This window comes from Ursus arctos, unplaced genomic scaffold, assembly GCF_023065955.2.
Source record: "Ursus arctos isolate Adak ecotype North America unplaced genomic scaffold, UrsArc2.0 scaffold_23, whole genome shotgun sequence".
NCBI lineage: Eukaryota > Metazoa > Chordata > Mammalia > Carnivora > Ursidae > Ursus > Ursus arctos.
This window is the reverse complement of record NW_026622908.1, coordinates 31,100,611-31,127,664: the sequence shown is the minus strand read 5'-3', so window position 1 is coordinate 31,127,664 and position 27,054 is coordinate 31,100,611. Positions and strand designations below refer to the sequence as shown.

Sequence of the window (27,054 nt, the reverse complement as noted above, 5' to 3'; positions counted from 1 at the left end):
CAACTCCGCCCGGCGGCCCCCTCCCTCCCTGCCGTGCCCCTCTACCCCGGCGCCTCCTCTCCCCCCGCCCTCGTCCCCGCTTTCCCAGCCCCAGTCCCTCTCGCCCGGCTCTCGGGAGCGGCGGGGGCGCGCACGGCGGCGGCGGCGGCGGGCCGGCGGGGCCGCGCGGCGGGTTCCCGCGCGGGCGAGTGTGTCTGGGCCTGGGCGGAGGGATCCCCGGGCTGAGGCGGCGGAGGTGCTGCGGCCCGGGGCCGGGTGGTGAATGGGCTGGTGGTGCTCGCCGCTGCTGCTGAGAGGAGGAGGAGGAGGATGAAGAGTTGGGCTTGTTTGTCTCCCACAGTTTCTCTCCTGCTGCTCTGATTCCCCCCCACCCCTATTCCGGCCCGGGGCCTGTGTGTGTCTCTCCTGGAGGAGGAGGAGGATCCAGTTCCTCCCCCCACCCCCTCCTCCCCACCCCCCCTTGCCTGGGGAAGAGGAGGAAAGAAACAGCCCAGAGAGAGAGAGAGGGAGAGTGAGTGAGTGAGTGAGAGAGAGAGGGAGAGAAGAGGAGAGGAGAGGAGGAGGAGGAGGAGGGAGAAGGGAACAACCTACCATCTTAACACACTAATATCTAAAAAGTGCGAGAGGCCCAGAGCAGCAGCAGAAGCAGCAGCAGCAGCTCCAGCTTCTTCCCTCCCTCCCCATGAAGAAGAGTTCCCTCCTCCTCCTCCTCCTGCTTCTCCTGCTCAGAGTTCCTGCCTCCAGCTGCCAGGGGGGACAACCAGCCAGCAGCAGGAGGGTGCAGTATCCCAGCTTTTCCATTCTCTCTTCTCCTCACTCTCCTCTTTTTTTCTTGAGTAGCTCTATTTCCCCTCCCTCCCCCCTTCCCCCTCTCCCCCTCTCCCTGTCTCTCTGTCTTGTCTCTGGTGTTTGTCTCTGGGAGGAACTGGGGCTGCCTGCTTGGAGTTTGTTGTGGGGGGGAGGGAGGGGGAGGGGAGGGGTGTGTGGGAGGGAGGAGGGAAAGGGGGGTGTTCTCGTCAGGACCCCTCAGTCAACTTGAGATTTGAGCAATAACTTCCCCTTCGGGGCGCCCCCCTGCGTGCCCTTCCTATTCCTCCCCCCCTAAAAAAAAGACAATGGAAAAACCTTGTCTCCCCCTTCCTTCCCTCTGCCCTCCACCCCTCCCCAGGATAAATTGGAAGTAAGTTTATGAGCAGCCTCGGGAGCCTGGGCGCTGAGTGCAGGGCCGAAGCGGGTGACAGAGGCGGCGCGCCGGGGGTGGCGGGGAGGGGGCGTCACATTGTCCCGGCGGGGGGCAGCGGAGGGGGCCGCCGGCGGGGGCGGGGGGCGCGGAGCCTTGTCCGCCCCCTCGGCTGTCCCTCAGCCGGGGGATGGTCGCCTCGGCTCCTTCACCACCCTGCCCCCCCCCCGGGATGCTGTCGGGGGGAAGTTTTTATTATGATTATTTAATTAATTAATTAATTTTTTTTTTTGAAAACCATCTTGTTTGGTGACTGAGGGATCTGGTTTAAAAAAAAAAAAAAGCTGCGGCTGCTGACGCTGCCGGGCCCGAGTGTGTGTGTGTGTGTGTGTGTGTGTTGGTGCATTTGTCTTGGGTGGCCGGAGCAGCGTTGGGGAAATTCCGCTTATTCTTCTTCTTCTGCAACTTGTTATTCCGGAGAGTCTGCCTGCACCCCTCACCCCGGGGCCGGCCCTCCCGCACTCGCCCCCGCCGCCCGCGGCCGCGGGGCGCCCCCGGGACCCCGCGCGGGCCGAGGCCGGCAGGCCGCTCCGAGAGGGGCCGCGGCCGCCCCTCCCCCGCCCGCGCCCCCGCCGGGGGGAGGGGCGCGCGGAGTGGGACTCTTTCCGTTTGGTCCAGCCCCGTCGTGCACGCAGTTCCCAACACTTCTCGTCATCCTCTCTTTGGTCTCTTTATTCTGCTGAGCGGTGCTGTTAGGATTTCTTTTTTTCCCCTGACCACGTTCGCGATGGTGGGTAGCAGCAAGGTGGCCCTGGTACGGGAGGGGTTGATATCGAGATTGGGCACCGGGGGAAGAATGTCTTGTTTCAACTTTGTCTGTGGCTTGCACCCCCGGAGAAGGCCACACGCCGGTTGTAGGGTGCAGATGTGCTGAGAGTGATTTCTAAGTAGTTGAGTTGTTGAGATGAGGGTACGACTGCTAATGGTAGGCAGGTTTTGTTTTCATTGGTGAATCTGGTGTCATCATATTCGGGGCATATGTTGAAATATTCTTTGTTTAGGTCTTGAAGTAGAGGATCTCACTCTGCACGTCCACATTGTGTTGTTTTTAAATGATGTCTGCAAGTGTGGCTTTCTAGAATTTCAAATGTGAGTTAAGGTCCGGGCGTGTGTGGGCCTTAGCATTGGCCTTGACAGTGAACTTTGTGGCTGTGTTTTGGATTTCAGAGATTTGCCCCATAGCTGGGGTGCGAGCTGTGCATTTTTTGTTAATAGTAGGTGTCAGGAATGTAGATGCTTAAGCTGGGGACATTAAAGGGAGAACATTCCTGTATTAATAATTGATAGCTGAATATTAGAATCAGATTAATTTGGGTTGATGAAAGTTTTTTTTTTTTTTCCCTCCCAAAAGCAGCTGTGCACTCTAGGAAGGAAGCCTGTACATAGGCACACTTTATAGGGGTTCTTTAGGGCAGGGAGCTGGAATATCTCCTTTTAGAGAGGGTACTCAGTCACATCTCTAGCTTCATTGAGGGCCTGGTAAGGGGACTGAAATTGGGGCTAAGACATCTACGTGTACTTTTCAGTGTTTATGTTGTTTGTTTACATCTGGTGTTTATCACATTTGGGCACTAGAAGTAAATAGGTCAGTTTTTCTTTTGGTTTTTGAAGAGTAGCCCCCTCCCCCCCCCTTTTTTTAAGTTTCACGATTTACTTGGTTTCACAGCATTGTAGGAAACTGTTACTACATTTTTACTGGAAATACTGTTATTCATTTTGATTTTGGTAAGTTCCTTTCTATTCTTTTTTTCTATCTTCACTTGTATATGGAATCTACATGGTGGGCTTAAAACTGGCTTATTAGGGGCTATTTAAAACGTCTGAAAAATACATTTTAAAATATCAGGACATATTCGATGGCGGAGAGGAAATTTTTGTGTGCAGTTATACTCCTTTTATCAAAAAATTTCTGTACTTAAAACTGCTGTAGATGGACAACTGTTCTCAAAAGGAGCATAGTAATAGTGCAGAAAATTCTCAAAACACAAACTTCTGGCTAATATGTTAAAAATGTTCCAGGTGTTTTGCTTTATGTCAGACTTTTGCTTTTGTTAACGTAATGGTATTTGCAATATGACTAGCATTGCTTGGCTGGCCGTAATAAAGTCTTTTGCTTGAGTGCTTTTGAAGGCTTTTTAAGGTAGTTTTTAGATAATTTTGCAAGCTTTATTTAAGCATGTTGCACTTTGGACTCAGGCAGGTCTTATGGAACCAGAATAGTAATAGATTAAAAAGACTCCTACCTACGCCAGATTTTCTTTTTAAGAGGTGTAAGTGATGGACGGGGCCCTATTTCTTTTAGCTTTGAAGGGTCCATCCTTTTCCCCATTCAGTCATCTGGAAGGAGCGGCCTCAGAAATACTCTTCTTCTGCTTACATGAAGAACTCTAAATGCTATCCAGCAGGAGGTGCTACAGCAAGATAAAGCAAATCTCTCAATTTTGAGGGTCTTGCTACTTCTTACAGCTCTGTTAGCTTCAACTAAGCAACAGGATTAACGCCTTAAAGTTCCAGAAAGATTTTGAGTAAGTCCATTTAAAAGTCCATTAATCAATTACATTTGCTATTTGTAACTGAAATCTTTGATTGCTTTTTACCTGCTTATGATATTACACAAAATAGATTTGTTATTGTGGATAGCTTAAGAATGCCAAGCTTAGGTACAGAGTGCTGTTAGAATTATTTTACTTTGATGAGGAGTTAGTCTTGTATTGGTGAGTGGGGTGTTGAACACAAATGTGGAAAGATTATGTGCAGTGGCTATAAACAAAAGAAGTTGGTACAATGGGGCTTTAGGTTTTATGTCGTCCCTATAATATTAATACAGGTAGGATATAAAGATATGAGATTTTGTAAAGGGAGAAACTGTATGGAAAAAAAATTAATTTCTTGTGTTTTATTCCTTGCATCTGTGGACAGTGATCCTAATAGATAAATTCTTAGGCACTCAGCTTTATAAATAACGTATGGTTGATGTATTTGAGTTGGCCTCCAAAGACAGATTCTTGAACTGTAAGTAAAGTTATATCTGTGGGTATAGGTCATTGCTGATATGTCTGTTAGTAACACTTCACAATAACTGCATAAAGATGAAAGTAGTTTCATAGCATTTACGGCACATGCTCCTTTGAAACTCTATTAGTGTTAGGTGAATTGATTTATCCCTGGGAATATCATGCTACTTTGGTGGCTTGTAAAGTTTTGTATCAAAGTTTTAGAAACTTAGGAATGTGTAGAAAATTTGATGAAGCTGCTTTGAATTTTGTCGATTTTCTAGGCATAATACTGTACTTTTTTCTCAGTAAGATCAAATGAGATAATACATGTGAAAGTTCTTTGTAAATTGTCGGAAGCCATGCAGATGTTGAGATAGGTAACTAATTAATACATGGACAGAAATTTCTGTCTTTAAAATGTTAACGTTCTCCACATCATTTGGGAAATGAGCATTTTAAAAGTGTACCCCCAACACTTCATGAATTTTTTTTTAAATGCTGTTGTGGTTACCAAAAAGCTCTTTGTTACAGTTTTGAAGCTTTGTTTAAAAAATGCTGCAGAGGCAGTTTCTCATAATTCAAAAAAAAGATCACTTTTCTTTTTGTAGATCCTATGAAATGTGTAACCCCCATTAAAATTTTTCTTCATTTCTTCATTGATGTCATAGTAGTTGATTTTAGTGAATATTGAAGTTCCCAGATTCTTCTATAGACTCTCATTAACACACAGAGTAACAGATGTCACAGTTAAGATTTTGATTGTTTTGAGTGGTTCTTCTAACTTTCTGAAAAATTCTTACTAAGTAAAGCTTTCAAGCTTGTTTCAAAGTGAAAAAGATGCATATCTGTATGTATTAGTATTAGGTACATGTGTATATCATTTTGTTTTTCTCTTTTAGAGGGATGCATGAGGAAATGACTACTCAAATCTAGAGGAGTGCACTGAAATATTTTTGTGTAAAAATAACCCAAAAGTTTAAAACTCAAGCCTTGATTTGTGCCTTTTTTAATAGACTCTGCTTACAAATTTGGACTAAAATAAAATAAAATATAGATAATTGGGAGTCCCTGTGTTTATGAGCATATCAAAAGGTTTAGTTTTATATTTTAGAAGCTACTGCTCTTTATGAAATAGCCCCTTTAATTAGAAATTAAATATAGAAACTTATTTCTGTGTGAAGTGAGAAAAACATTTAACTGTTTAAATAAAAATGAAACCTCTCAGGGTAGTATTAACTTTTTCATACTACGGACACTGAATACTAAAGTTGGTTTTGGTTTTTTGTTTTTGTTTTTGTTTCTTTTTTGTTTTTTTTGAGGAAATACGGAAGTTAAGGTTGTGGTAAATGTACTTTTAAATTTTGTATTCTTGGTAATTTATTGCTGAAAGCTTTTGTATTTAATTGCTATTCAAAGGGAGAAAAGGAAGGGATTAAAGTTTTAGGTCTCTAACCTTTGACAGAATTCCTTTCTGTCTATATTCAGACCTGATTTCTTGAAATATGTTTGAATCTTCATGTTAATTTGTGCTGGGAAATATTCACGATTTTTGTTGACTTCTCAGGAACTTTTGTGCATGGGCTTTTTTGTAGGCCCTAAGTATTCTTTAGGAGCGCGGCAATATATTTTAATCACTTTAACTTTACCAGGTGTGTATTTTTGCTGCTTTGAGATTTTTTTTTTAAGGAGGTAATATGCTAACACTGCTTTAAATTTATTGTAGATAATTACTTTTTAAATAGCATATGTTTTCTTGTTTGTGTGTTTGTATGTACATGTGGCTGTGCTATTTTGCAGGCTTTCCTATAATTCTTGTGTATTGCATTTCTGGAGTTATCTTTTGTGAGAATGTTGAAGTGAACTTTTAAGGATAACTTTTCTATTACTTGTCTGTTAGTTCAGTGTTAAACTGGGGTGGTGGTGAACTCTTCCGCCACATTTAGAGATAATATGTGAGGTTCAGTCAACCTTTGGGTTTTCTACAGCAACTTTCTCACACTAGACACTTGTGTGGCAGTTTGGCTACCCTCCACTTCTCTCCCTCCAATACATTGTAAGGCCGCCCCTGTTTTAAAAAATTAAAAAAAAAAAATAGCGTGCAGGTCTCTGTTGAGGAAAACTATTCTTATCTATATTTTGGAATCATTTATGGAAATATTTTCTGTTTTTTTAAATAGATAAAAAAGTGAACCGGTAATATGGAGATGGGAAGGGGGATGGGGCCTAACAGGTTGGTGATCTAGGCTTTATTTTGACTCTGTTTGTGGGCCTAGGGGACAAAAAAATAACTTAAACACAGAAGCCAAAAAGATGGGTTTTGTTTTATTGTTTTGGCTGCATTGAGGATACAAACTGTCAGTACTTGAGGAGAAGGAGCAGCAGAAAGGAATTGATTTTTTTCTGCTGCAGATCCAAGTATTGTTAACCATGTGCATCTCTGAAGGAGCATACTTACAAATCAAACAGTAGTTGATTCTTTCACTCAATTAACAGTCAAACCCTAGACTGATTTTTTTAAGATTTTAAATAAGTACCAAAAACTTCAGAGTAATGACAATAATTTCCTGATAAAAGTGGGTGATAGTAACCATGGCAACTGCTATCTGGCCTTATGGCCAGTATGTTGTATTGATGAAGCTTCAGATCCTGTAGTAGCCTGTCACTTTTATGGTGAAATGTAGTAACATGTGTTGCAGGTGATTTTTAGCTGGATTGTGTTAAATCTGTGTGCCAGCTTATCTTTCCTTGTTAGGAATTTCTTGGACTGTATTCCACAGCATGTTTGTGAAGGTGCTGTTGCCTGAAAATAACCCACCACCTGTGTTAGGCCTCCTGATGCAGATTGCACTTAGTTCTTTCCCAGCCTCCTTCCTCAGTCTTGCAGAAAATAGGGGTGTGTGTAGAAACTGTATATACATAAATAACAGCTCAAAGTTATCTGTTTGGACATGTTATTGATAGTTTAAAAAAATCTTTTTTGTTTTTAGAAGAGGTCAGTGGATGAGAGAAATGGGTCTATGTTGGGAATATTTTTTTTCCTAAGTGTTCTTTCTGGAAACGTGTGTGTGCGGGTGCGTGTGTGTGTGTGTGTGTGTGTGTGTGTGTGAAATGAGGGGTTAGGAGCGGAGGGCATTGATATTGAGTAAGGACTTGACAAAAGAGAAACTTAAGTATTATTGTTGTGTGTGTGATGGTGTTATGTGGACCTATTACTATAAGAATATTTTTCCTAGTGGACATTATTAGAGTATGGGAAATGTTTTTGTATGAGAATTTTCTGCAAGAAAAATTATTCCTAAAATATAACTTGAAAGACTGTTTAGAGAAAACCTCATAAAACAATTAAAACTTTCTTGGGGGAGGGGAATAGAGAGCTTTGAAACTGATCCAACCAAACTTTTAAAGAAATGGCTTTAGAAATGATGTTTTAAAAAATAATTTTAAAATTGTATAAAATCTTTTTGCTTTTTAAGCATTTCTTTTATATGCTTATCCTGAATAAGGTTTTTCTAATGTGAAAATGTTGATGTAAACATTCATTGATACTTTTTCCGGTGTGTGCTAAAGAAACTGACAGAGCAGAGAGCAAACAAGTTAGATCTGAATTTCACTAGGCCCTGATAATGAGATCTAGTCAGATTGTGCTTAGATACTTCAGACTTTTCTTAAAACTTACTGTGATAGGGTGAAGTGGTTTTCTTACTACAAGTCCCAGGATGCATTTCGGGTTTTTGCTTAACTCCGGATTAGAGCGTTGCATGCTGGGACCTGTAGTTGATTTAAACAGCACAGAGAACCCTTCCCTCTTGTCTACTCCATTTTATACAAACAGCTTCCCAAGCCTCTAAGAACTTTCTGCTAAGTAAAATTTGATTGCTAATACTATGATTATCGTGGTGCTGGTATTCTAAAGTGAGTCTTCAAAAACACCCTAGTGTTTTAGTTTACCTTGGATTAGTTTTTTTTTTTTATCATCTAGATGCTTTAAGATTTACATGTAAAATAACTGATACATGTGTATGTGTGTTTGTGTTCATATATTTAAAACTTAGCAGTTGTAATTTTTTTTGTCTGTGCTGCTATAGATCACTTTATAATTATAGCATATTGCTAATATGGGCATTAGGAGCTTATTATTGTAGGGCTGGATGTATATGCTGTTCTCTTTTTTTTGAATGGGGCCAGTTATTCAATGCCCGTATTTAAGTTTAGAGGTTATCAAAAAATTATTTTGTAATAATTGTCAACATTTGAATCTTAGTGTTTTTTAAATGGAAGACAGATTCCTGAAAATAAATGTGGTTTCAATGTAAATTTAATACTCATATAGATGTAATCTGAAAGGTAGAGGAAAAGGTAAGTTTTCTTTAATAATTTGTTCATATTTTCATTTGTAAAATTTAAATTTCTATTCTTTCTATTCTTTTCTTTAAAGTTCTGATACTTCATTAATGAATATCAGAATGTTGTTGCAGGGATTAGATGTTGAAATCTGTGAAAGTGCTTAGCACAGTGCCTGCCACATGATAAAAGCCTCAGTAAATGTGTAGAATTAGCAGCAGCAGCAGTAGTAGTGGTTCTTGTTATTAAATAAATAGCATGCTTCACATTTTTTCCTCTCTTTTTACATTATTATTTGATCAGAAGCCCAGCCTGTTCTGATAAGACCTTGAGATTTTTGGCCTATGGTAATGATGTGGCAGTTCCTTAGAATTTTTTGCTGTACCTAAGATGTCTTTGCACCTCGGTTTCTCCCTAAGTGATACATGCCTGAAGTTAGCTACCAGCCAGTCGCAGACTTTTTGACCAGGGTTCAGCTGTGCCTATTCAGTACTCTTTGCCACTGTACCACAGCCCTTGGTTGACTTTGGCGGGTTCAAAAGATAATGAAAATGTTTTCGTTCATAATGTTTGCACTGGTAAAATACCCAAACTAGTTGATTAATGAATATGAGATGCTGCAAAAATGTTCCTTCTGTCACAGTGTATGTAACCTTGGGAAAATTCTGTTGTGTTTAGAAGCACGAACCAATCTATCACCGTAGTTCACAGTGTTACAGGTTTGGTGTATTGGAGGCCAGTGAGCAGCCCCAGAAAGAAAATGTAGTTTCGGGTCCGTGGGTTGTACTTAAAATGTTAGGTTCAAAAAAATCATAAGTCTTTACATTATTTTTCTCTTTTAGGACACTCTAACTTCTTTTAGGCTCTTGAACTTGTAGGATATTTTTATCTGCATGGCTGGTCTCTTTTAGCTTTTTGAGAAGGGAAAGGGACATCTGGGAATATTGAAAAATGTAAGCATAAGTTGTGATGTATGTGCCTTAGTTTGAGGGTATACAGAATCATGATGTGTCTTTCTTACCTGCTTGGCCCGTATCTATTCCAGCTTTTTCCCTTGTGTAGAGTTCCTGGAATAATATTGCTGAGGGCTGCTGTGTTTATTTAAGAGAATTCTGCCTTTAGTAGTGATTATTTAAGTACTTGCTCACACAACAAACCAACCCACTGTATTAATACTAACCTTTTTTCTCTTATAAATATGAACTGAAATTTGTTAATATTTGTATATTAGACATTGAATAGATTCTTTAGCTGTGTCAGAAATTTGTGGGATCTGATCTGATAATGCTGCCACATTGTGAGTGGCTTTATTTATCTTCTCTTAACTTGACTTTTTAAGACCTAACATTAACATGAAATAAATTCAGTGGTTACAAAGAAGTTAAGTAAAAGGGCTAAGTATAAGGGGTAAAATCATCTCTAGTGTTAATTGGCCAATGTAGGAAAGATCAGATTTGGACGAGTGCTCCTTATCTACATTTTATAATTACGCACATGTGTAATTCTTGAAATACTAAAGTTGGAAATAAGGAGAGTAAAACTGGGCAGCTGTGTGTAATCCCTGTAGAGTCCTCTGATACACCTAAAGGATTGAAAGTATTGAGCACAGTTTTCTGTCTTTTTTTAATGAAATCTCCCAGGCCAATGGAAATGAAACAATTGTGATGGTGTCAGAGGACTTGGCCCTAAGACCAGTCCTGTCACTAGTGGTGTGCTCTTGGGAAATTCAACCTGCTGGGCTTTAGTTTTTGCAGTGGTAAGATGGGGATAATGGTAAAAGCCAGCTTCGCTATGCTGTTAAAAGGACTGGGTGAGATAATACCAATGAATGTACTTTATGACTAAAGTAGTATATATAAATTGAGTTTGTAATCACTAATAGATGCCTGAATTTTAAGATATTTGTCTATATTGTGTTAACAATGTTAATGTTTTTAAAAGTTTAAATATATGGGTTAGAGTCATATTTGGTGATCTGAATACCCCCTGCCCACGGTCAACAGACAAGTTCTTAACATGTTTATAGCATAGCTAGTGACAATATCCACTGATGCATATATGTGTGTGTATATAAAATATACATAAATATCATAAATGTACTGGTGTGTTGTAATACAAGCTTTCAATTATGGGCTTTTATGTTGAAAACTATTTTTATGTGTTAATATACAAACTTACACAAATCCATATATTTGTTCTTGAAGAAGTGGCATAGATATAAGAGTAAATATTTGGCAAGTTGTGAACAGTTCTTGTACATTGGGTTATGTTGTTTTAATAACAGTAATAATTTAACATTTACTGAGTGTATATTATATATAGTTCTAAGCTTTTTTACATATAGGATCTCATTTAATTGTAATCCTCACAGCAATATTATGAGGATTTACTATTATTTTCCTACCCCCATTTTATAGATGAGGAAATGAAGGCCTCCCTGGGATCACATAGGTGTAGCAAATGCTACAACCTGAATTCAAGCCCAGGTTTGATTGCAGAGCCTTTCAAGTGTCCATAACATTGTACTGAACTGTGTAATTCCTCTAGAAACCTAGAAAATGAATTACTAAAGAAGTTTTCAATTTACTGAAATGGCCACAGCTATGATGTATCATTTTGAGAATGTTTCATGTTGATTTTGGTTGGGTTAGATTGATTATTTTGGAGATAGTAAGCATTGGAATGGAATGGAAATGAAGGCATTTGGGATGGTGCCTGTCTTGTTCATCTTTGTATGCCAATTGCGAAGCATGGTGCCTAGCATGGAGTGGACTGATATCTATTTCTTAAGGTTGGAATTTGGGCACTTTAGCATTGTAGGTTATTTTATACATTTCCTTAGGGCAGATATTTTACATTTGCTGTTTTAATTAGCTCTTATGTAACTATCAACATCTTAGAGGGTTTTATGAGAAATGTCTTTTTTTTAAAGAAATATTATAAAGGCAGTGCATATGAATAATTCTAGCCATATAGATATGTACAAAGTAGAAAATGAAAGTCATCCCATTCTACTTTTAAATTTTCCTGTGCATTAAATATGTACTATATATATCCACTTCAAAAAATAAATAGAGTTATACCATAATACTGTCTTAAAGTTTACTTTTTTCAAGTGGCTATTTAAAAAACTTGTTTTTGAAAATAAGGCTCGGGTGGGAAGTGGAGTAAGGTTGGAAGGAGAGAGGTAAGATTTATACATTAAGATTATAAACTTATACTCTAGACTGGTTATTACTTATGGGGCAAAAAGCGTTTTAAGTTCTTTTTAGTTGTGCCTAATGCCTTAGAGATGGTTGTTGTTATTTTTAAAACTTAAAAAAATGATAACCAGTTTAAAGTGGCAACACCATTTTCTGTCCTGTGCAAGTAATTTAAGAGGCATCATTTCAGAATTAAGTTCTACTAGCTTATTCTGGTAGCTACTATTTATAAAGAGATCAATTATGGTTTCACATAACTTTTTTTAAACTGGTGGGTTCTCTTCTTGGTTGTTCAGAGGCATTCATTCAACATTTACAAATTAAAATAACATTTTAAAGCTGTGAAAATAATTGTAATATTTTAATTAATGAAAACTCAAACCAAGTACTGCTTAATCGATATACAGATAGATACTCTGCATAGGAATTAGTCCTGGTACTCACATCTTTATGTCAGTAGTGTTGGCTGACCTCACCCCCATCCCTATCCCTACTGACTCTACCACTACCAAATGCTATAATGATAACCCACTATTTTTTCAAGTGACCAAAAAAAAAAAAAAAAAAAAATTTGACTGCCATTTGTTTTTCTGGCTTTGTGTAAAATGAGACATCCTCAAGGCCTTGTAATCTACATTAAATATAATCTTTTGATTCTAGCTTTGAGAGTTTTATCTTGTTGCTAAGGTTATTAGTCATAATTCAGTTTTGTAATTTTTAGATTAAAAATTTTTATTTCATAAGTAATAAATTTTCATTGCAGAAGTTTTTTAGAAGAGTCTTCCTAGTCTTAGAATGCACTCCCTGTGTCTAAGGTGCCTTAATGTTTCTTTAGTGAAGTGCTGAAGCCTGGCCTTAAAATTCTGAGAATCGGATCTGACAGTGCATAGCAGTTTATTTGAACTACAGTATAGTCAGTTATTTATTTATTTGAGAGAGAGGGAGGGCACACAGGAGTGGGAGTGGGAGGGTAGGGAAGGCAGAGGGAGAGGGAAAGCGAGAATCCCAAGCAGGCTCCATGACCAGAGTAGAGCCCCATCTCACAACCCTGAGATCATGACCTGAGCTGAAATCAAGAGTCAGGTGCTTAACCGACTGAGCCACCCAGGCACCCCCAGTATAGTCAGTTTTAACATGCCAATTCAAGAGTTTTCTCATTGGTTCATATGTGCTTTTCATTTTGTGTGGCTCAGACCATGCCTTAAAAAGTATTTTAGTATTTCTCAAAATAGTATTACAAGTGTACAGAGGGCTGAGTTCAGGTCATGGATGGTCAAACTGAGGCAGAGACGAGAATTCAAGTAAGTGAATGGCAGAGCCTAATTTTCCTCTCTTATTCTACTTTTGGCCTCCTTAGCCTGTTGTCTCCAAACTTTAAAAAAATTACTGCTACCAGTAAATGTATATTTATGTAGTTTTCTGAATTAGTGTTTTATGTATGTTACAAAACATACAGGAAAGTTGGAATTTAAAAAAGGGTGATATTTAAAAATATAAGTTGTACTGTTTCCTTCCGCGGTCCCCTTCCTTCTCCGGGGTGGTGCACCCGCTTGGAGACGAGTGCTTTAGATAGGCCATTCTTGTACAGAAGAGGCAGCCATGGGGACACCTGGAGGACAGTTGGCACAAGGTGTGGGGCTTTTAAGTTGGAGTGATCTTTTGCAGCTTTTTAATTTTAAAGAAACAGCCTTTCTTTCTGTGAAAGGCTAAAAGATTGAGAGTAAAGGCCTTGAGAGAGGTGAGCTTAAAAGACAGAAATATAAGCCTTATTTGTTTTCTTCAGAGTTGACCAAAGGGAAAAGGCTGCCTACCCTGTCAGCTCTTACTCCCACTATAGAGATGGCAGTGCCTTTTTCTGTTGTTGTTAGGCAGTTTATAGAACGCAGGATAGCTTGGTAAGCGTCTTCTCTGTGCCTGATATGACGTAACATTGTGGAGTATGCAGCATGCATGTTAAGTACAAGTGGTTGTATTTGGCTTGTTGCTGCAGCATTTTTGAGGATGTCTTAAAAAGCAGTTCTCATTCGATAGAGTTGGATATGTGCAAATTATTGAAATCATCATTTCATGAAGACCAAACTTCGTAACTTGAATTATTCTATTTAGTATTTGTTTATTTCTCTCCCCTCCTTCTCCCCTACCCCCCCCCCCCCCCGCCAGTACTTCAGAGCAGAATTCTTTTTCTGAAAGGAACAGATGCTGTTAACTTATCAGGACCTGATACTAAAAAGCCTACAAAAATCTTTGTGCTCCTTATTTTCTTTATTTAATCTATATGCAAAGCATATTGTAATTATTGCTGTTAGAGGGTTTTAAACTGATGGTTCCCCACCCCTTTTGTGCACAGGGGAAATAGATTAGGAATGCCAAATGGACAACTTGGTATAAAGAAATAATGACCACTGAAATAAAACAGGAGTTCAAATAAAAAGCAAACCACATACAAATGTAGAATGAAAATATCTTTTAGTAAAATGTTAGCATGCTGTACTTGGAACAGATGCCACATTAATTCAAAAGAGAGCCCAGAAAATGTGGCAACTTTACGATGTCAATGGAGGGAGCTGCAATAGTTCCTTTTCTCATTGTGTCAAGTTCTCAGTACCTCCAGGTCCAGTCCTGTTCTTGTGTATTTATTTTTCTGTGTCTGTTACATGTTAGCATACAAATATTAAGTCCATGCTCATTATTTTTATTTATGTAATTAAATACATTGTCATACTAGTAGGTATTAGGGTGGAAAGCCCAGTAACTTGTAACGGTAATGGTTTTTGTTTTAAATATGTATATTAAAATATTCAGAATCTGAGGCAAAAATTGATTTTTCTCTCACCTCTCAAGGCACATTTATGATAATAAGGTAGTCTAAGAATTGAGACTTTCAAAGAGGCCTATGCTTTCTTTCTTTTTTTTTTTTTTTTTTTGAGGCCCATCCTTTTTTGAATGTAGAATTTGGACAAGTTACAAAACTATGAGAATTTTGCATTTTTTTCTCATTTAAATTTGTAGTTATCATTGGACATTTGTTATGATTTTTAAGTAGCTTAGATTCATTCATTCCTTTTGCGGTGTTCTTTATGGTGTTTGGGAAGAAGGAGAAAGGGTGTTGGAAGGGTACTACCATACACACTTGGCTACTTCCAGACTGACGTTCGTTTTATAGAGGGTTGCACTGGGACATCTCTGAATGGCCTGCTTCTTGCAGCGCATGGTTAGTGTGGAGAGAGATGGGCTGGGGGCTCTTAACCAGACTAAACAGTGTGCCACTTCCTGAGCAGTGCAGTGATCTGATCACCAGGGGCATATCCTTTGTGCCTGTAAAGAAGTCTGGCGTGCAGGCTTAGAAGAGTACTACTAGTTTTCTCTTAATTAGTCAAAGCACGAAGGCTCACAGTCCAGTAATTTTGTTGAAAAGGTTAAAAGTTTTGTTTTCTTGCAGTTCAGGTGAAGGGACGTTTTTAGCATGGCAGTAAAGAAAGCTCAGTGGTTGAGGATCAGCACTGGAGCTGGAGCCAGTTTGCATGGGCTCATATCGCGGCTTTGTCACGTATTAGCTCCGTGATAATGGTCAAATCACTGCACCTTCTGTGCCTCTGCCTCTGTTTCTTCGTATGTAAAATATGAATAAATAGTTCCCATAGCCTGAGGTTGTTATGAGGAATTAATAAGTTAACATATAAACTGCAGTAAGTTCTTGACACATAGTACATGCTAAGTAAATGGTAACTATTGTTAGGTATTACTTAACCTTAATTCTCAATTCCTTTCTTCTCTCCTCAAGGCTTGAGACAAATGTTGCATAGTGGGAAAAGAGCCTGGGCTTTGTGGTCTGACCCTTGGGTTGGAATCTCTGTACAACCACTTAAAGTTGAGTATGTGACCTTGGACTAATTATTTAAGCTCCCTTCAGCAAAGATGTCTCTCATACATGCTGTATACCAAGCTCTGTGCTGTTCATTTGGACTTCAGTTTCTTCATCTGTGATGTAGGGTTGATAACACCAACCTTCTGGGATTGATGTGAAGATAAAATGAGGAAATCTTAAGACACTTGATAAGCAATAACTGCTATTATCATTGTTACGGTTATAGTCCCACTGAAAGTTTATGGGGAAAGAGTAAATATGGAACAGCTTAGCTGGAAAAGAGGGTTTTTCCTTGAAATGTCATGGTGAGAAAGGTTATGGGTGGGAAAAGTCTATTTAATGAGTCCTTGTTTGTGAAAGTTCTGGGAGAAATAGAAAATATGTGGGAATATGTCAGTTTTAACAGACTTTAAAAAACATTATAGGGCACTTTTTAAAAACTCTTACTGGTAGAAGCCTTTTCTTGTACCAACATAGTGATGTGGTTTACAGTAGGTCACTTTTTTTTTTTTAAAGATTTTATTTATTTATTTGACAGAGAGAGAGACAGCCAGCGAGAGAGGGAATACAAGCAGGGGGAGTGGGAGAGGAAGAAGCAGGCTCACAGCATAGGAGCCTGATGTGGGGCTCGATCCCAGAACACCGGGATCACATCCTGAGCCGAAGGCAGACTTAACGACTGAGCCACCCAGGCGCCCCTACAGTAGGTCACTTAGCATGGAGTCAGTAGTAGACTGGGCATTATAACTCAAAAGTGTAAAATCCTAATCAGCTGGTCAGTCCCTAGGGTCAGCTGCTCAGAACAAAGTGTGTGCTTAACCCCTGAGAATACATGCTTGAGTAGAATAACTAGTAGAAACAATTGTAGAGGCACACAAATGCTTTCTAGTAACGATGGACATCATTTATTTGCCTTCTGATTTTGGGCATTTTGCCTTTGTGAAATTTCCTCTCATCTGGTGCCTGGTCTTTTCTTATGGCAATTGTTATTTTCTTTCTATATTTAATTGTCGTATGTTACCTGTAGTGAGCCTAGAAACTGGGCCTGAGAATAAGTTGATTATGAGAAAAGTCACTGTTTAAGTTTCTGCCTTACAGTGATCTCAGACTTAAGATATTTTTGATAAAGTATTTGAGTTTTTAGTATGTCCATTAGTATGCGTGTGTGTGTGTGTGTGTAGGTATCTATCTGGTAAGTGAAATCAGTAATTGAGGGAGGGGGAATGATCATTAAGTGTGACATAGAATTAATTTTATTCATTCACTACCAATTTGAATCTGAAACTTTTTTGATCTTTGATCTGTATAGTTTTTTCCCTAGGATTCAGCAAATGTATTTGCAGTAGCTTACCACAACACCCTGAATATGGCATGTGTTACCACTGATGAGCATTTGAGTTAAAGTAGAATAATAGCTTCCATTAACTTTTTGTTCTTACTTACCCAACTGTACCAGTTCATAAAGGCCTAGGAGGTGGATAGGAGCATTTCCCAGATTTATTTTGTCTGTGTTCCTAAAACAACGTTTCTGCTTTCTGAGCAGAAATTCCAGCAAATTTGTTTTGATAACGTGCTTGTATTTTATCTCAACAAATATTTTAAAAATTGAACAGTTTTATAGCAGGCTGTATAGTTTTGTTTTGTTTTCTTTTCTTTTCAGTAGGCTCCATGTGGGGCTTGAACTCAAAACCCTGAGATCAAGACCTGAGCTGAGACCAACAGTTGGGTGCTTAACCGACTGAGCCACCCAGGCGCCCCGGTATAGTTTTCTCTCAGTTGAAAAAATTGTAATGTTACTTTACAATTGCTGGAGTGGTCAGTAAGTGAAGCTTTGTAGTTTTAGAATTAGCATAGTGTATGCACAGTATTAAGTTTTCTTTATGCAGGGCTTATAAAAAAGTTGCTTCTCTTGGGTAAATGGAATTGTAGAAAGTTCAAAAGTGTATTTCATTTCAATAAATACAGGAGTTAGAAATAGACCCTATGAGGTCTTTCAGGTTGATTTAAAGAGTTGTACAATTTTAAAAATCAGTCTGTCTCTGACCAATTGGTAAAAGTTGGGCCATTCATGTCAGGGCTGAACTCCTACTAGACTTACGCGGGAACCTGTCTGGTTCAGTGGTACATCAGCTGCTTCCCAGAGAGATTCACATCAATTGCACATACTCCCTCCATTGCCTTTCCTCTCCCCTGTCCTTTACTATCTCTTTGCCATCTCTTCTCTGTGGATGCTGTCCCGTCTGCTGTGCGTCACTCCCTCTAAAGCCACCACCGTCTTATTCTATCTCTCTTAAAAACAAAACACTATTGTAATTATTAGTTTTTAAACAGAGCTATTATCAAGACCTTAAGGCTTTAACAGTTCGTGGATCTCCTTGTTTTGGGCCCTCAGCCAGGCGTTGGATAATAGATAGCTTAAAATCACTTGCAAAGTAACTGAGGATTTGTGAAACATTTTATATCTGGATTAAGGAAGAGAACAGAAAAAGACCTTTTTACCTCAGAAGTTGCTGTATTTTCTGGTAGGGTGTGAGGTGGGGACATAGTGGGGAAAGGGGAGCCTTGTTACTTATACTAAAATAAGGGAAATAGGAAGCATTCATTGGTTAGATGGTTCTCTGTACTCCTGTGGACCTAACTAGAAAAGGAGTTGGAAATTCTGGTGTTGCTGATTCTAAAAGTATTCTGATTTAGTAATAGGGAAGACTAGCAGAATTTCTTTCTTTAGTTTGTAAAATGCAAAATACTGCTGTAATGCCTTCTTTTTAGGCATTGATTGCATTTCATTAATTGGTAGTTACAAATTAGCAGATCTTTTCCTTTCCAGATTTCTCCTAGTGGGTTTGAACTGTTAACTGATTTGTTTTGGTAAGCAAAGTAAAACTTGGGAATTAGTTGTGGTTTAATGTTAAATTAATGGCTGTATTGGATTTAAATTCAGTAGCTTCTAAGATCTACACAAGGCATTTCATTTATTATATAATTATACATTTTACTGAAAAACATATTTGAGACAAGAATTTTAACTTTATAGGATTTTTAAAAACTTCTTTTTATGGAAATTTAAAAACATATGCAAAAGCAGAATGAATAATATTAGCAAACGCCACATCCCTCTTAACCCAACTTCAAGTTACCATTTTGCCAATGTTTACAGTGCGTGAAACATACAAGAAAGTACTTTTATGTTTTTAAAACATGCAGTACAAATAGATCAGTTGATACACTCAAAGGAAAAAAACAAGCGTGAGAATGTTAACTCTTTTAATACATTGTAAATTTAATCCTGGTGATCACCCTTTAGGATAATACTGCTTTCGTTTGTCTTTTAACTTATTGACGGTGTCTGAGCCACTACTAACTTAATGGAGAACCACGTCTGCTGGAAAGTTTTTTGTTTTCTTACCCCTTCTGTCTTCAGAAACTTACGATTATTAGTTTTTTGAATTTACTATCCTTCTTAGTTGCATTTTATTTTATGTACACTTGCCTGTCAGCAACTTCTGTATGAGCCACCAGTAGTGGTCTTTGCTAGAGTCTGTAAGGGCAACTTAACATTGGAAATTCTTAAATCGCGTTCTGCATTTTCTCCTTTGAATGTTCTATTTCTGTTTCACCTATGTGCATATACCAGTTGACTAAGGAATACGTGTTATAACTTGTAAAGTAGTTTGTTCAGGAGGGAATTTTGACTATCTGCTATCCCTGCATGTGATAACAGTGATGAGGAACTTAAGTTATTTGCTTCGCTGTTCACTCCTCTTTGGAGGAGTAGTAAGTCGTGTATGTGCCTGCAGTTGTAGGGCCTGTTCATTTCTAGTCACTACAAGGTGATGGTAGCCTTATCTCTGAATTTCCTTGCTTTTATTAGTTTAAATTAGACCCATAGGGGTAATTATTCCACCCTAATGCATGAGGAAGCATAGTCATTGGGTGTTGTGCATCTAAACCCCCATGAAGTGCATTGAAAAGGTGTCTTTAATGTTATGATGCTGTTTGGCATATTTAGTTTAGTGCAAGGAGTGTACTTGTTTAACAGGACCGCTAATAAGCTTCCCATACACCAAAGATATATTCCAAAAAATTATACTTAAGATGACTTTGTAGTATTCCCCAGTAGAGTTCATCTAGAGCAGCAAAATCTTTCTAAAATAAAACTTATTCCTTTAACCGGTATTCATTTAAGTGGGTTTCTCTGTACTTGGTTTCCATGGAAATAGCGAATAGCTAACGTTATTTATAAGGTGGAAGTAAAATAGGGTGCCTAATGGGACCCCATGCTGCTCTGATGAAGAGACTTAGGAAAAAAATCCATGCTCATGGGATTTTTTTTTTTTTTAACAAGGTTAATGGAAGCCCTGATTTCAGTCTTCTGTAACAGAACATATTTTTGGTTTTAAAGGCTAGCATTAATATCAAGCAAACTTCTTCTTCTTCTTCTTCTTTTTTTTTTTTTTTTGGTGTATATTGCTTTCACTTTCAACTTTTAGGACCACTTACTTATCAGCATGATTGAGGCTTTATGCTTCAGACTCGTGTTTCTTTGTGGTTTTTGTTTCAAAAGTTAAAATCCCCAGCATATTGTAGCTTTTTCAATTTCTCGTTGACATTTCAAAGTACAGATACAAAGCTAAATGTTCATTAATGATAGCAGCAATGATAAAAAATCAATATGTTGGACTACATAGTTTTGTGTTTTGTTTTTACTGTGAATGTTACGGAACCATGTTTAGTTTCCAGGCCTTAAGTCAGGGTTCTTCTTTATTTTGTGTTGTGGAGCTAAACCAGTGTAGAGAGAAGAGATTCTAATTTTCTCTTGGGGTTAGAAACGGGGGAAATCTTAATTTCTCTTTCTTTTTTTTTTAAAAAAGAATTGTTGCCAAAGCATTTTAATTGAAATAAATGTTAATTCTTCTAGTCTTTGAATGTGGATTTGGAGTAAACCTTGGCTTTTTCCTCATTTCTTCGGTAAGGCCTACTCTTAGTTTTCTAGGCCTACAGCAAAGCCTTGCATTTCTTAAGCCCCTTGAAGTGAAAGAATATCATTCCCTTTGTGTTTGTGTTTGTGATGGGTGTGTGTGTGTGTGTGTGTGTGTGTGTGTGTCTCACTAATTTTTCTATAGCCTGAAAGGCACCTGCTCATTTTCCAGCCTGGTGAGTGCAGCAGTGCTATATTGAGAAGTGAGGCAGTATGGAACACAATAAGGTGCTATAATTTTTATTTAGTTAGTTTTGGTCGTCCTTGGCAGCTTGTGATTGTTATCCGTTTGTCTGGAAGTACTCTGTGATTATTCCTGGCTATCAGTGCAGCAGGAGTTTTCTTCTGTGTTTTAAAAGCAAGGGTTGTAGTGTACTTAGGGCTCCATCAGGGGAGGAGTTTTTGTTTTGTTTTGTGTGTGTGTGTGTGTGTGTGTGTGTGTTTCTTTGGACAAGCTTTGGGCTATCCTTGGGTTTACCGTGCTCTAATTTTTAAAAATTTGATTCACTTAATCTTGTTGAATTTTTGTGTGAGGTATTTTATCTCCAGCAATTCACTAGTTTCTTTGTGCGTAGTGGTTGGTGCTATTTTACAAAATTTCCTCAGTGTGTCATTTGTTTTAGCTTAGCTTTTTCTTGTATATTTTTAAAATCGGGTGTTTACCGGTGACCTTCCTTAGTGACTTTTATTTGAATTATCTTTGTGCTTTAGAGACATAGGAATTTGGGTCTATTATCCCATTTCTGAGAGAACAAGTCCCAGTAGTTGCAGTTAGTGCAGTAGAAAGGGTTTTCGCAGATACAGTGCTGGGCATTGATTCTCCTCCTTGGTGCTTATGGTTTACACCCAGAACTCCCATTAGTGTTAATAGGAGACACTTGCTTAAATCCCTATACGCCAGGATAAACCCAAACTCTTTTGTAATGCTTTGTAGATACCTGAGTTGTTTTTTTCTTGTTGATGGCAAGAGTTTTGGTCCTGAGGTTAGCTGATTATTAAGATAAGAGTTTGAGTTATCATGGGATATGGGGTGATTTACTAAGCCTGATCTGTAATTAAGAAGTTTACGTTATGATTAGACTCAGAAAACATTTACAGCTTTGTGAGCTGTGGAAGCTTGTGAATAAGGATTTTTGTACTTTATAGCATGATGAAGCAAGATTTCTTCTTTCCGTTTATTTCTCCTAATACTTCTCAACTATAAAATAAATGATTTTACAAGTTATTATACATATTGCAAGAGGACTTGGTAAAAATTATTTTTTTATTTGTAAGCCTTCCCACAATTATTCTCTGGCCTCTTAAGTCTTTTGTCAGCTAATGTTGCTCACATTTTCAAATATAATGTGCACTTTCTTAGAGCTTTGGATATTGCAATCATGGGTCAAGTGTTAGAATATCACTGTTTACTGTGCCTATCTGTGAATTGTGGATTTTTATCACTTTTATTTATGCACAGTCTAACGGAAGGATTCTTAGATTGAAAGCAGTAAATCTGGGTTTTAGGCTGGGCTTTGCCGCTTACTATCTTTGTAGCTTTTGGCTAGTCGTGTAGGCTTCTTGGATCGCTGTTCCCCTGTGGAATGAAGGAATGGATTCGGTTCTCTGGGGTGTCCATTCTAGCTGTAGGCTATTTGAAGGCCTACTTTCCTAGGTACTGAAGGAAATAGAGGACTGTAAGGCAATGATTCCTAATCCCTATCCATCAGAATCTTTTGGGGGGGCTGTTAAAAAAATACAGATATTTGGTCTCTAAATCAGACGTCATGAATTCAGAATCATTAAGGGTAGGTCCTCTGAATTTTTGTATTTTTTTTAAGTTTTAGAGTTATCCTGATACAGGTTTGAGAACTACTTGTGCAAGGCATTTCTACTCGTGTGTGTGTGTGTGTGTGTGTGTGTGTAGTCAGGGAGATAAGACATATAAGTTACAATGTGGGACAGTATGTGGTTAAATTTTAGGATGAATGTGAGAGATGATAAACTATGTGAGAATTCGAAGAAAGGAGGAGGTGGGAGTTGGGATGATTAGGGAAGGTCTCCCATTTATCACTGAATCTTTATCTGGACCCAAATGACTGGCTGAGATTTGGCCAGGTGGAGAGACAGTAAAAAGGGTATTGTTGGCATAAGAAAGAACATCCCCACAGTAAGTTTGGGAAGAAGAACAATTCTGAGGACAATTGTAGTCTTTATTTTAGTATTCTCCTGTTGCAACTGCTGTAGATTTCCTAAACATTTTGAGGGAGTGAACCATGAAGATATTTTATGGAAGAGAGTGTTCCAGTCAGAGGGAAAAGCAAATAGAAGAGCGCTGAGAAGGGAACTTGTTTTGAGTTTTGAAATATAAAAAAAGAGGTCAATATGGCTGGAGCAGATTAAGCAATGGGTAGAGGGGAGGAGATGAGGTCTGAGAGGAGCAGAGGCCCAAATCACTTAGAGTCTCATGGGCCATTTTAAAGGACTTCAGCTTTTTTTTCTGAGTATGATGGGAAACCATTGGAGGATTTTGAATAGAGGAGTAACTGGATCTGTCTTGGATTTTGAAAAGGTACTCTGGCTACGGAGAGAATAGACTGTAGCAAGACAAAGATGGAAAGGAGGGAGGGCAGTTTGGAGGCTATTATAATAATCTAAGTGAACGATGGTAGTGGATTGGACCAAGGAGATTGTAGTGGAGTTGACACAAGTGGTCAAAGTCTATGTATTTTGAAGGTGGAGTCGAGGTGGTTGGCTATTGGATTAGATATAGGGTGTGGAAAGAAGAGGGAAAGAGGAGTCAAGCATGACTTTAAGGTTTTGGCCTGAAGGGATAGAGTTACCACCGACTGAAGTGGGGATGACTCTGAAGAGGAGATTGGGGGATAGGTAGTCAAGAGTTTACTTTTGAACTTGTTGAGCTTGAGAAACCTATTTGACAAGTGTTGAGTGGGCAGTTGGGTATATGAGTTTGGAATTCAGGGGAAAGATCTGAGCTGGAGATAAAAATTTGGGAGTCACCAGTGTACAGATCCTTTTATAGCTATGAGAGTGGGTGAGATTACCTAATGGGAAGAGCTCTAAGAACTGAGCCCTGGGGCAGTTCAACATTTTGAGGTCTTGAGAGATGAGAAGAAACCAGCCTAAGAAATCCAGAACAGTGGCCAGAGAGATTAGGAGGAAAATCAAGATTGGGTGGTGTCCCGGGAGTCAGGAGAGAAGGGGTTTCAAGAAGGAAGGAATGATCCACAGGGTCAAATACAACTGATCAAACATGGAAGTGAGGGCTGAGACTTGTCTATTGGCCTTAGCAACAGGGAGGTCATTGGTGAGCTTAAGAATAGAAGGAGGCCAAAGCCCCGATGGAGTGAGTCCAGTAGAGGATGGGGAGAAGGAACTAGGGACAGTGAGATGGTTAACTCTTTCAGGGAGTTTTCCTGTAAACGGGAGCATTGACATGGGACAGTAACTAGAGAAGGATAGGGAATCAAAGGAGGCTTTTTTTTTTTTTTTTTAAAGATGGAAGAAACAAGGTGCCTGGGTGGCTCCATTCGATGGAGTGTGCAACTCCAGATCTTGAGGTTGTGAGTTTGAGCCTCGTGTTGGGTGTAGCGATTACTTAAAAAAAAATCTTTAAAAAAAAAAAAAAAGATGGAAGAAACAAAATGATCCAGTAGTGAGGGGAAAATTGATACTTTTTGAACTGAGGGAAGAGGTGCTAGAGGGATGTCCATGAGAGGGTGACACTAAGAGGGATGGGGGACACAGGGATGATTATGATATTGGGACGTAAAGGACTAAGTCGCATTAAACAGGATTCTGCTTTTTCTTCTGAGCACTTATTTGCATTTAAATTTATTTCATACTTATTATGCTTTCTGTTAGAAGTTAGGAAGGGCAGATAAAAAGCAGTAAAACTTACTGTATATAAAATTAGTGTATCGGCTTGGTGTAGTAGAAGAGAAGAGATTGAATCTTCTGCGTAAGGTGACATTTTAAAGTGTCTTTGAATGACAATTATCTGTGCTATTCTAGTCCCTTATCAAAATTTATGATTGAGCACAGACTATAAACTTAATTGTTCGAATTTGTAGTGGGATGAATTTTAGCCTAATTTAAAATATGATCTAATGTTCAACCTTTTCTCTGCAAAATTTGTTTATTATTTAATATATGTTCTTCATATACAAAGGTTTTAGATATTTTACAAAAGGTACTTAAGTTGTTATTAATCACCTTTGATTTATTGGTGGTATTTTAAATTTTACAATCATATTAGAAATCTGAGTGATTCACTTCTTTACCAGCTCTAATTAAAGCAGCTACCTGTGAAGTTCTGAAGAGGTGAAGCATCTTCAGTTTGCAAAAAACCATGGGAAGTTATGTTAGTAAGATAATATTTATCTCTAAAAGCAAAAATAATTTCATTTAGTCCAACTTATGTGTTTTGAGTGCATTTTAAAGAATAAATCTATATTTGAAAAATTTCAGCAAATATGGTTAAAAATTTTAATTATCTTAGCTATTAGCATGTGAGAAACAAATTAAGTGGACTTTCAGTCACCTTAACATGAGGAAATCAAACTTGCATTTCAGACTTAAATACATTTTGCATACAGGTAGTGTTAAAATGCACATTTATGTATAGATCTTTTTTGCTCACTCTTACCAAATTATAGAAATAAAATATTTTTTTAAATCAGTTTTCAAATGGTAGTCGATTAATAGTAGTCTTTAGAAGAAACACTTTAGTAGTTGTGATGCACAGTGTTTAAAAATCACTAGTCTAAAAATAATTGACTCTTTTTTGGTATCTGAACTTCTTTGCAAATCTTATTAAATGTGTGGGTCCTCTTCCCAGAATTCTTACACATACAGAACTTAGCATATAGTATTGTAGGGTTGGCAAACTCGTCTGAGGCCCATTCATGAGGATCCCTTAGGCATGAAGGATCTCAAGTTTTTGAAACCTGCCCTGTATAGCTTACTTATAGTAATTTTTCTTTAAAACTTTATATGGAGACTTTTCCAAAAATATTTTGCCAGTATTTACTGTAGTTTGTTTCTTAGAAGTGTTACTGCTGCCACATGGTTAAGAGGCGGTGCGGTCTAGTGGAAAGACCAGCTCAATCAAAGGAATCTCAGGGTCTGTAAGCTTTTCTCCAGCTTCACAACCAATTGGTGTGTGACCTTCGAGGAAGTCACTTAACCTCTCAGGCTTTGATTTCCTATGTTATATCTACAGTCCCCTGCAAGCAGTTTTATGAGTAGTTTTATGATATCATGGTTTCATGATATCATGGTAAAATTCTTTATCAATTTGGGATTAACTCTGTTATTGATTTTTGGAGAAAATGCCCTAGAGATAAGGTGAACGTCCATTGTGTCTTCATACTGAATATGACTTTTCGGAAGAGTTAATGTGACTCTACTTTCTCAAATGCCATATAAGTAAAAGTAAAAATCCCAATTCTATCCTGATCACTTTGAATTTCAACATATTTCATATGTTCTAGTTATAAACCATTGTTATTCTATGTGTTGGAATTGTCATCTCCAATTCTGTGGCTTGTTTTTTTCATTCTCTTAACGGTGTTTTTTTGATGAACAGAAGTTCTTAATTTAGTACAATACATCAGTCTTTTCCTTTTCATTATATTTTAAAATGGCAGTATCTTCCTCTCTCATCTACCGATTTTATCCAAAGTCATTCATTTAACAAATAATGCTGTGGGGGATTGATGCATAGGAATTATCACCAGCATGAAAAAGCTAACAAGAAATGTCTCATAGGGAAAATAAGTCATCAACAGAGTTAAGGGTCCACTTAGTCAATTCATTCATTTAACAAATATTTACTGGACATTTACTATGTGCCTGGTACTGAGTGGTGCAGAATCCTGTAGGTACTATCTGTAATGTTAAGAATTTACTTTTTAAAAATTAAGATATTATTGATCTATGATATAACATTAGTTTTAGGTATATAGCATGATGATTCGATATATGTATGTATTGCAAAATGATTACCACAGTAAGTTTAGTAAACATACTTCACCACGCATAGTTACAATTTTTTTTTCCTTCTGAGAATCCACTTTTAAATAACCACATCATTCTACAGACCTTTGCATGATTTTTCTTTTGGTTGGAAGTTACTCTAATCTTGGTGATTAAAATAGCCATTTATATGGACTTGAGAACTTTCAGAATTACGGCTGCTAAAGAAAAGGCAGGATAAAACAGCAAATTGAATTTCTTTTGGAAATGAATGTTGACTGCATGAACTGGGGCCCTTTTAAATTATTTTCCTGCATGTTTGGTATGACTGTACTTGATTAAATAAAAATTTATTATCTGGATGGCATGAAGATTCTTTAAAAAATCCCTCGAAATGAGAACACTATTGAAGTAACATCAGTCAACAAACATACTATGTTTAAAACATAAGG

At 38.2% G+C, this 27,054-nt stretch overlaps 1 protein-coding gene across 24 annotated transcripts in view; it reads left to right on the top strand.

Moving 5' to 3' along the window:
* Positions 1-240: 240 nt before the first annotated feature.
* PHF21A (PHD finger protein 21A) overlaps positions 241-27,054 on the top strand; it is a 188,705-nt gene continuing 161,891 nt past the window's right edge. For 9 of the 24 annotated variants that reach the window (XM_048213573.2, XM_048213535.2, XM_048213516.2 and 6 more), the window contains exon 1: positions 242-778. The gene's annotated coding sequence lies outside the window, so the exon portion shown is untranslated. Of the gene's footprint in view, positions 779-992; positions 1,181-1,772; positions 3,766-14,754; positions 17,405-27,054 lie in introns of those variants that run through there. The other 15 variants (XM_057317585.1, XM_057317581.1, XM_057317582.1 and 12 more) reach the window with 12 other exon arrangements.